The sequence below is a fragment of the Terrapene carolina genome, unplaced genomic scaffold, assembly GCF_002925995.2.
Source record: "Terrapene carolina triunguis isolate 2854851 unplaced genomic scaffold, T_m_triunguis-2.0 Scaffold95, whole genome shotgun sequence".
Classification (NCBI taxonomy): Eukaryota; Metazoa; Chordata; order Testudines; family Emydidae; genus Terrapene; species Terrapene triunguis.
The window spans coordinates 53,180,011-53,189,328 of NW_020664446.1; positions in this window are offsets into that span (position 1 = coordinate 53,180,011).

Genomic DNA, 9,318 nt, shown 5'->3' on the forward strand with positions numbered 1-9,318 from the left:
CTTTGGCCCATCTTAAATTCCTCTCTACCAAAAAAATTTCTTTTGCCATTTAATACATATACTTGTTATTAAGCCTTGACATTTACTTTTGGTCCTGAGTGATTTCCTTCCTAGATGATTTGTTTCAAAACTTGTATTTTCCTTTAAATATCCTTCCTCTCTAATTGGACTTTACTTATTCATTGTATATGATTGTTTTTTTATTTAATCCTGGCTCGTAGTTATTCATTATTTTAATTCAAATCAAAGGTATTATTGAAATTTGTTCTTTTTAACCATGTCAAGTTCCTTCAGTTGTTGCACTTCTATTATCGTGACCAAGGTTTGTAAAAAGACAAATACAGGCACACACCACAGAAAAATAGAGAACTGGCTTTTATACAGAAAACCTTAATCAGGTCTGTGTATTATAACAATTAAAAATGTTCCAATCTCAGTTTTACTGTTTTAGAAAAGCAGATTTATTTTCTCCTGTAAAATAATTTGAACGCAGACCCCTATTATTGATACAGTATTTTGTGTTACTGTACTGTCTGAGGGTCAAATTATGCAATCCCCACTCGGGCAAAATGCCCCTTTATATTTCTATGTTATGTGGCTGAGTCATACTTGTTGTAGAAACCTAAACTGTGAATTTCTCAACTCTTATTCAATTAAACTGTCAATCTTAATGTAATATTAATATTTTCCCCTACATATAATCTGCCACAACCATGCCCTTCCCATCTTCCTCCTCAGACAACTTGCCATATGTTTAAATCCCATTAATGTAGAAACACAAAGGAATGTGGCTTACTGACTAGTCTAGCTGCAGGCAGGTCCTCTGTAAATGAACAGTGATAATCACATTTGAAATTCCACAGGCCAGGTTTGGCTGTCACTTACACCAGTTTAAATTCAAAGTATCCCCATTAACGCTAGCTGACCCAGCCAACCTCACAGGGCTAATTGAGAATAGAAGGTAGCCCCTATTATCTGAGAATTTGCATGACTTTCAAAATAATTGGGATGCCACTGACACTAAAGGGTACCACTGTAGCAATGAGTGCCAGGTTGTAGAAGGAAACTAGAGGGAGAGACTGTGCGATAAAGTCAGGAGGGGCTGGCCTCAGCCCAGCTCCAGGTTGCCAGCTGACCTCTTTTTAACCAGCCTGGCCAGTTTTTCTCCTGAGTTGCTGTACTTGGGTTTTTTCAAATTACTTGTAAGTTTCAAGTGAACCCCTCCTCCCAGCACATTGCAACTGGCAATCATAGCTGCATGCACATGGAGGGATGCCAGCAGCTGCTTCCACTACAGCCCACAGGTCACATAGCATATGTCTACACTGCAATGTAAGACCAGGGTTAAGGGGACTCAGGGCTGGAGCATCTATACTGATTGTAAACCCTAGGTTAAGAATTGTCTAGCCCAGGCTTGAACCCAGGGCTCTGGTATTCACACTACAGCACATATACCTGAGTCAAATCAACCCTATCCCAGACGCCCTAGTGTCCTCCCGAAATGTGGCCACTCTAGCCCTTTGACTGGGGTGCACCGTAGGAAAACTTTACAGTCCTCCCTGCACATTACAGGAGGTTTGACCAGCCTGCCAGCACACCCTGCTGAGGAGTCATTGTGGTCTGCACGCTTTCAGTTAATAGAGCCAACAACCAGGAGTAGGCATCTTTTGAAGAACTTCTGTTGCTTGTGCGTTCATCCTGTGCCAGGAAACAACATTAAACCATTGCCAGGCAGGCGAGCTGCCATTACCACACAAAAATACCAGTAACAAAAAAACCTTAAAGAAAAAAGTGCATGGACAAGTGCAAACAATGAAGCCATGTACAATACAGAAACCCCCCTACTGTTGACTGTCCCCTGCATTCTCCTTTCCCCATTTGCCATGCACTTGGCAGGAGAGGGGGGACTCAACTGCATGGGTCACCCAAGCTGTTTCTGGACTGCATCACAGTACCACTGAGGGGCACGGGCCATGATGTGGGTAATGCAGCAGGAGCTGATGCTCTTGTGGCCAGTAGTGATATGAGCCACTCAAGCAATCCTTTCTGCTGAGCTCTGTCCTCCTCCCTTAGCCACTGTTCCTGTTCCAGGAACTGTGAAGCAAGTGCCCGCTCCTGTGCTGAAACCCTGTCCTCAAACTGTGCAGCCAGCGTGCCTTTCCTCTGGCTGTAACTCCCTTTGTCTTTGGGACTGGACCTTTGGTATGTTGGCCCTGTCCAGAACTTCAACCATAAGTTAATCATTGAAACGCTTCCTCTTGGAACGGTCTGTGAAGGTACCTTGGGACAAGCTTGCACTGAACTGTGGATGAGCTGTGGAGATGCTACATCCAGGAGAGGTTGAGGGGCCTGGAACAGGACAAGACACAGAGGGTTATAGCCTTAAATAGCCCAGAGAAGGAGCACAGACCAAGTCCTTGTGAAACTTCAAGGACATAAAATGTTACTTTTCAAGACTGAACTTTAATAGATTCTGAGAGGGATGCTTCAGACCACAGAAGCTCCCTGGACACGGCCTGATTAGTCACAGCAAAATAAGTGCAGAGACAATGGTAAGTTTAAAAATTCAAAGCTGTTTTCTTTTCCCCTAAAAATTGCAGAACTACTTGGGGTTGGGCGGGGGGAAGGAGTAGGTAGCTGTGTCACAAAAGCTTTTTCTATCATTTTAGGCCTTCCACATTTTGGAGGACTTAACAGTTCTTGTGGTGCCCAGTTGGCAAAGGGAGATTATATTCCAAGCTGCTGGTGGGAAATCTGCAATGTATGCAACCAAAGTATTCAAACGTAAAGTGACTGAACAGCACATCTATGGGAGGAGTGGGTCAGTCGGCTACTAAGGAGGCCTTGGAAAATAAGTCTTTCCCTGAAATGTGACTAACTATCTGGAGTTCCTGCTTCAGGACAAGTTTGCAGATATCCACACACAGGGTTGGGTCAGAGGGAATCAACAGGATGCTGCGTTAGCATCCACATGGCCTAGCCTGTTATGACTGCATGAAAACATGCAAAACACCATTCCCAGTAAAAATTCATTTTCAAGGTGTGTTTACTGTTTGCATTTCCTGGTCACCATTTTACACTCCTCGGAGTGGCAGGGGGGAAGCCAAGGCACTGATATACAATCCGCCACTAGAGAGATACGCTGCTAGCTGGGGCTTCTAATAACTTTGGCCTTGGGTCCTTTGGGGGGCATCAAACAGCTCCTCTGAGTACAGCCCCACGACGTGCTGCTGCTGCTTCTGTATCAAAGCCACCTCTGGATCCAGTTTCAACAACAGAGTCATTTTGCTGGCCTCACTCTGCACCTGCTGCTGGCTCTCATCGGTCCCCATGCTGGATTCTGGGGCCAGCAGAGTACCATCCCACATGGGTAGGTTAGCATGCACCAGCATTGGCTCTATACAGTACCCAGTCAAACTCCTAAAATGGGCATGCTGTCAGAAAGTTGCCTGAGGTGTGGGTCTTGTCCCTGGTTTTCCTTTACGCAATCTTCAGCTGCTTAATCTGCTCTTTGCACTGGTCACCATTCCAGAAAATTTTCAATGCTGCCAGCTTCTTCGCTATTTGCTGGTATGCATGATCATTCTTGGTACTCTTACTAAAGTCCACTGTTTTGCTGGCCTCGTACCAGAGATTTACCAAAATCTGTCTGTGCTCCCACAAACAGGAAGCAGTGCGCTTTCCAAAAGACTTCTGTTCCGTCTCCACTGCAAACACAGATGGCTCTGAGGTGTTTGCAGCGTGGCAGTCAGAAAGGTTAAATGCCGACTCACCAAACTGCTGCACTACACCAAGGGGGGCTGTTTCCATTTCCCTAGAGTCGATGTCCTCTCTATCCCAAGAATCGCCAAAAGAAATTTGCACATGGGACTGTGGGATACTTTTGGGGGACACCCAGAGCATGAGTTCAGTGGGACTGCATCTACCCTGAAGAGCAATAGGGCTGAAACTCTGGGTCCCAGTTTGATGCAGGCTTGGACCCTCAGCCCCCACAGGATCCTGTGACCCCAGATCCAAGTGCAAGAGATTCTCATGTAGACAGAATGAGTATTAGGTCAAGTCTGAGTCTGGGCTTACATTGCAGTGTAGGGTATGTCTACACTGCAGTGTACGCCCCGGGTTCGAAATGAGGCTCAAGTCTAACTCCCCCTTCTAACTATCCCAAATTGCCCTAACCCAGGGCTCAAACCCAGAGTCCCAATACTTCGCAAGGGTGGAAAGTCGAGTCTGTGTCAAGCTGGGGCCCAGGATTCTAGCCCTATTGCTCTGCAATGTAGATGCGGCCCAATGGAATTCATGCTCTGAATACTCCAAAAGTATCTCACAATCCCATGTGCCTATGTTTTTGTCCTCTGGACAGTCATGTTTGGTGGACAGTCAAGTTTTCCCCCACTTCACCAGGCACAAACTTAAAGTTGCCTGGTTGTGGGTGGACACTAGGAAGTCTGGGGTATGGGTGGTTGGACACAGGTACGCATAATGCAGTGTAGCCAGCGGGGTGGGAGGGAGAGGGGACAGGCAAGTGTGGGAGTGGGTCCCATGGAGGGGAAGAAGAGAGGGACAGGTGGGTGCCTAGGAGGGATGGGGGGGAGTTGGAGTTTTCTGCCTCAGAGGTGGCAACCCCATGTCCTAGCTGCCTCATCCACTGGCTGGCCTCCTGTATTAGGATGTCTGCTATCAGTTAGTTCTAGCACAGATAAGGGATGTTAGGATTAGCTGGCAGCTAGTGTTGGCTGGAAGTAGGCCTCTTCCTACCACTCCCTACCCCACCTCCCACTTGCCACGAGATGCATGTTGTGTGTTCTGCATTTCTGGGAAGACTGCTATCCCTGCCCTCACCACACGACACAAAGCTCTAGACAACCCCGCTTTCCATCCCTTCTCCCGCATTCTTGGTAGGAGATGCTCCAACTGAGCTGAAACCCTCTTCCATATCCCTCTTAGCTACATTAAACATGACAATTTAGAGACGTTTTCCAGCTGCTTCTACTAGTCTGGGCTGCTCATGTACTGCACAGGAAATGAATACCCCTCCCCTCTCAATTTGTTGGCAATCCTGCAGATGACTGCTGGCCAGGGGAGCTCATACCTTTCTTCCTTTCTCCTCAGGGATTTGCTTGGATCATCTGTATTTACAGAAGGGTCAGCCTACACAGCACCCCCTTCTGTCTCACAGCACCTTCTGGCCCCAGATGGACCATTGATAAGTAAACAATGGTCCCATAAAATAGAAGGGTCTTCCACCCTTCCTGGGCTTAGTTCTTTTATGCTTTCTTACAGAGCACTGATTCTCAAGGTTCCCCACCCCCAGCAGTCTGGCTCTTCACAAGGTAGATCCTTATTTCCAGACTATTTCCTGGCCACCTGCCTGGGGTTTAACCTTGCCACATGCCTCTCTCATGCTGTCATATCCCTACAGGACTAGTCACAGAAGAGAATCCCCCTCCTGCAGCACTCTTCCCCAGTGGGGTTCTCCTCGCCTTTTATGACTCCCTCCCACTTGGATCTGATAATTGACCCAAGCCATCTGATCCCCAGCTGATCAAGATCAGCATGAAAAGGTTTAGTAAAGTCATGAGGCGGTCACTGATTGGTCACAGGAGAGGCTGTGATCTGGCTGGTAGGCATCCTGTGCTGGGCTCAGAAGTGGGTGGCTGCATGTCAGCAAGGATCTCAACTGGGCTTTATTCAGGATCAGTGTGATTCTTGCAGTTCAGTAATCGTGGCATGTGATGGCATCAGCTAACTAGGAAGATAGGAAGTGTTGAGAGTCTCTGGGTTAGCCTAAAAGGGGTAAAAAACAAGGGTGATGTCATGCTAGGAGTCTACTACAGGCCACCTAACCGGGTAGAAGAGGTGGATGAGGCTTTTTTTAAACAACTAACAAAATCATCCAAAGCCCAAGATTTGGTGGTGATGGGGGACTTCAACTATCCAAATATATGTTGGGAAAATAACACAGAGGGGCACAGACTATCCAACAAATTCTTGGACTGCATTGCAGACAACTTTTTATTTCAGAAGGTTGAAAAAGCTACTGGGGGGAAGCTGTTCTAGACTTGATTTTAACAAATAGGGAGGAACTCGTTGAGAATTTGAAAGTAGAAGGCAGCTTGGGTGAAAGTGATCATGAAATCATAGAGTTTGCAATTCTAAGGAAGGGTAGAAGGGAGAACAGCAAAATAGAGACAATGGATTTCAGGAAGGTGGATTTTGGTAAACTCAGAGAGCTGATAGGTAAGGTCCCATGGAAATCAAGACTGAGGGGAAAAACAACTGAGGAGAGTTGGCAGTTTTTCAAAGAGACACTATTAAGGGCCCAAAAGCAAGCTATTCCGCTGGTTAGGAAAGATAGAAAATGTGGCAAAAGACCACAAGATCTTGCATGATCTAAAAAATAAAAAGGAGTCATATAAAAAATGGAAACTAGGATAGATTACAAAGGATGAATATAGGCAAACAACACAGGAATGCAGGGGCAAGATTAGAAAGGCAAAGGCACAAAATGAGCTCAAACTAGCTACAGGAATAAAGGGAAACAAGAAGACTTTTTATCAATACATTAGAAGCAAGAAGAAGACCAAAGACAGGGTAGGCCCACTGCTCAGTGAAGAGGGAGAAACAGTAACAGGAAACTTGGAAATGGCAGAGATGCTTAATGACTTCTTTGTTTCGGTCTTCACCAAGAAGTCTGAAGGAATGCCTAACATAGTGAATACTAATGGGAAGGGGGTAGGTTTAGCAGATAAAATAAAAAAAGAACAAGTTAAAAATCACTTAGAAAAGTTAGATGCCTGCAAGTCACCAGGGCCTGATGAAATGCATCCTAGAATACTCAAGGAGCTAATAGAGGAGGTATCTGAGCCTCTAGCTATTATCTTTGGAAAATCATGGGAGACGGGAGAGATTCCAGAAGACTGGAAAAGGGCAAATACAGTGCCCATCTATAAAAAGGGAAATAAAAACAACCCAGGAAACTACAGACCAGTTAGTTTAACTTCTGTGCCAGGGAAGATAATGAAGCAAGTAATTAAGGAAATCATCTGCAAACACTTGGAAGGTGGTAAGGTGATAGGGAATAGCCAGCATGGATTTGTAAAGAACAAATCGTGTCAAACCAATCTGATAGCTTTCTTTGATAGGATAACGAGTCTTGTGGATAAGGGAGAAGCTGTGGATGTGGTATACCTAGACTTTAGTAAGGCATTTGATACGGTCTCGCATGATATTCTTATCGATAAACTAGGCAAATACAATTTAGATGGGGCTACTATAAGATGGGTGCATAACTGGCTGGATAACCGTACTCAGAGAGTTGTTATTAATGGTTCCCAATCCTGCTGGAAAGGCATAACGAGTGGGGTTCCGCAGGGGTCTGTTTTGGGACCGGCTCTGTTCAATATCTTCATTAACGACTTAGATATTGGCATAGAAAGTACGCTTATTACGTTTGCAGATGATACCAAACTGGGAGGGATTGCAACTGCTTTGGAGGACAGGGTCATAATTCAAAATGATCTGGACAAATTGGAGAAATGGTCTGAGGTAAACAGTATGAAGTTTAACAAAGACAAATGCAAAGTGCTCCATTTAGGAAGGAACAATCAGTTTCACACATACAGAATGGGAAAAGACACTCTAGGAAGGAGTACGGCAGAAAGGGATCTAGGGGTTATAGTGGACCAGAAGCTAAATATGAGTCAACAGTGTGATGCTGTTGCAAAAAAAGCAAATATGATTCTGGGATGTATTAACAGTTGTGTTGTGAGCAAGACACGAGAAGTCATTCTTCCGCTCTACTCTATGCTGGTTAGGCTTCAATTGGAGTATTGTGTCCAGTTCTGGGCACCGCATTTCAAGAAAGATGTGGAGAAATTGGAGAGGGTCCAGAGAAGAGCAACAAGAATGATTAAAGGTCTTGAGAACATGACCTATGAAAGAAGGCTGAAAGAATTGGGTTTGTTTAGTTTGGAAAAGAGAAGACTGAGAGGGGACATGATAGCAGTTTTCAGGTATCTAAAAGGGTGTCGTAAGGAGGAAGGAGAAAACTTGTTCAACTTAGCCTCCAAGGATAGAACAAGAAGCAATGGGCTTAAACTGCAGCAAGGGAGGTTTAGATTGGACATTAGGAAAAAGTTCCTAGCTGTCAGGGTGGTTAAACACTGGAATAAATTGCCTAGGGAGGTTGTGGAATCTCCATCTCTGGAGATATTTAAGAGTAGGTTAGATAAATGTCTATCAGGGATGGTCTAGACAGTATTTGGTCCTGCCATGAGGGCAGGGGACTGGACTCGATGACCTCTCGAGGTCCCTTCCAGTCCTAGAATCTATGAATCTATAAACTCCATTGAATTATGAGCTGTGATGACAGCACCCTCACCACCCCAAAGTTATTGTTCTGCATCGCAGAGTGGGAAAAGCTTGGTTGTAGACAAGAGAACTGAGCTGTTAATCCAGGTGAAACAGGACTGCTCTTTGCTTTTTCCAGAGATCATATTATTGTGGTCTGAGCTACTACCAAGGCACATGCAGATCAGTGGAATAGGTGCAGAAAGATATTAACTGATTGAGTTTTAGCTCCTTCATCTGGGGGGTGGGGGTCTGATTCTGAATCATGAGGGCATTACCTATGATTGCTATGGGCTCTTTTGACCAGGTGATGTACACCTCTTGGACTCGGAAGCCAATATTTTCAATCTGGATATACCATAATGGACTGAGAACTGGTGGCAAGGCTAGAGGCATCTGTGATGGCTTGTCCTGGCATCAAGAGTTAAATTCCTTTTGGGGAAGATTAGAATTATTGCAGGGGAATGGATCTCTTGACCTCACGTATGCTGAGATGCAAAATACCCTTTCCTATTATTTAGACATTGACTTGTTTATGTCTGAAAGAGGTTAGGGCCCCATGTAACACAATTTGGGATTTTCCTGCACATTAGCTAGCCTGGGACTGTATCTTGCCTATGCCTCTGAATTGTGCTGATTCATTAGGACAATAGAAAGTTACATGCTCAGGGTATGCATGTCAAAAGTGGGCAGGTTGGTGACAGTTTGGGCATCTGTCCCCTTCCATCTTCCACTGCTATCAGGTCACCATGCCTCTTAGCTGTTATCTTATTGTCTAAGTCACAGAGTTGGGGCCATGATAAAAATGGAACTTGTACCTAACACAAATGTTTAAAAAATGTTTTTTTCAATCCTCAATTTAATCTGTAAGGAACAGTGTTGTTCAACACTACAAGGTAATTAGGTCTTGAGGGTATTAGTAATTCAGCACTGGTTATTCAATGGGAGAAACCAGATTTCTGCTGTATT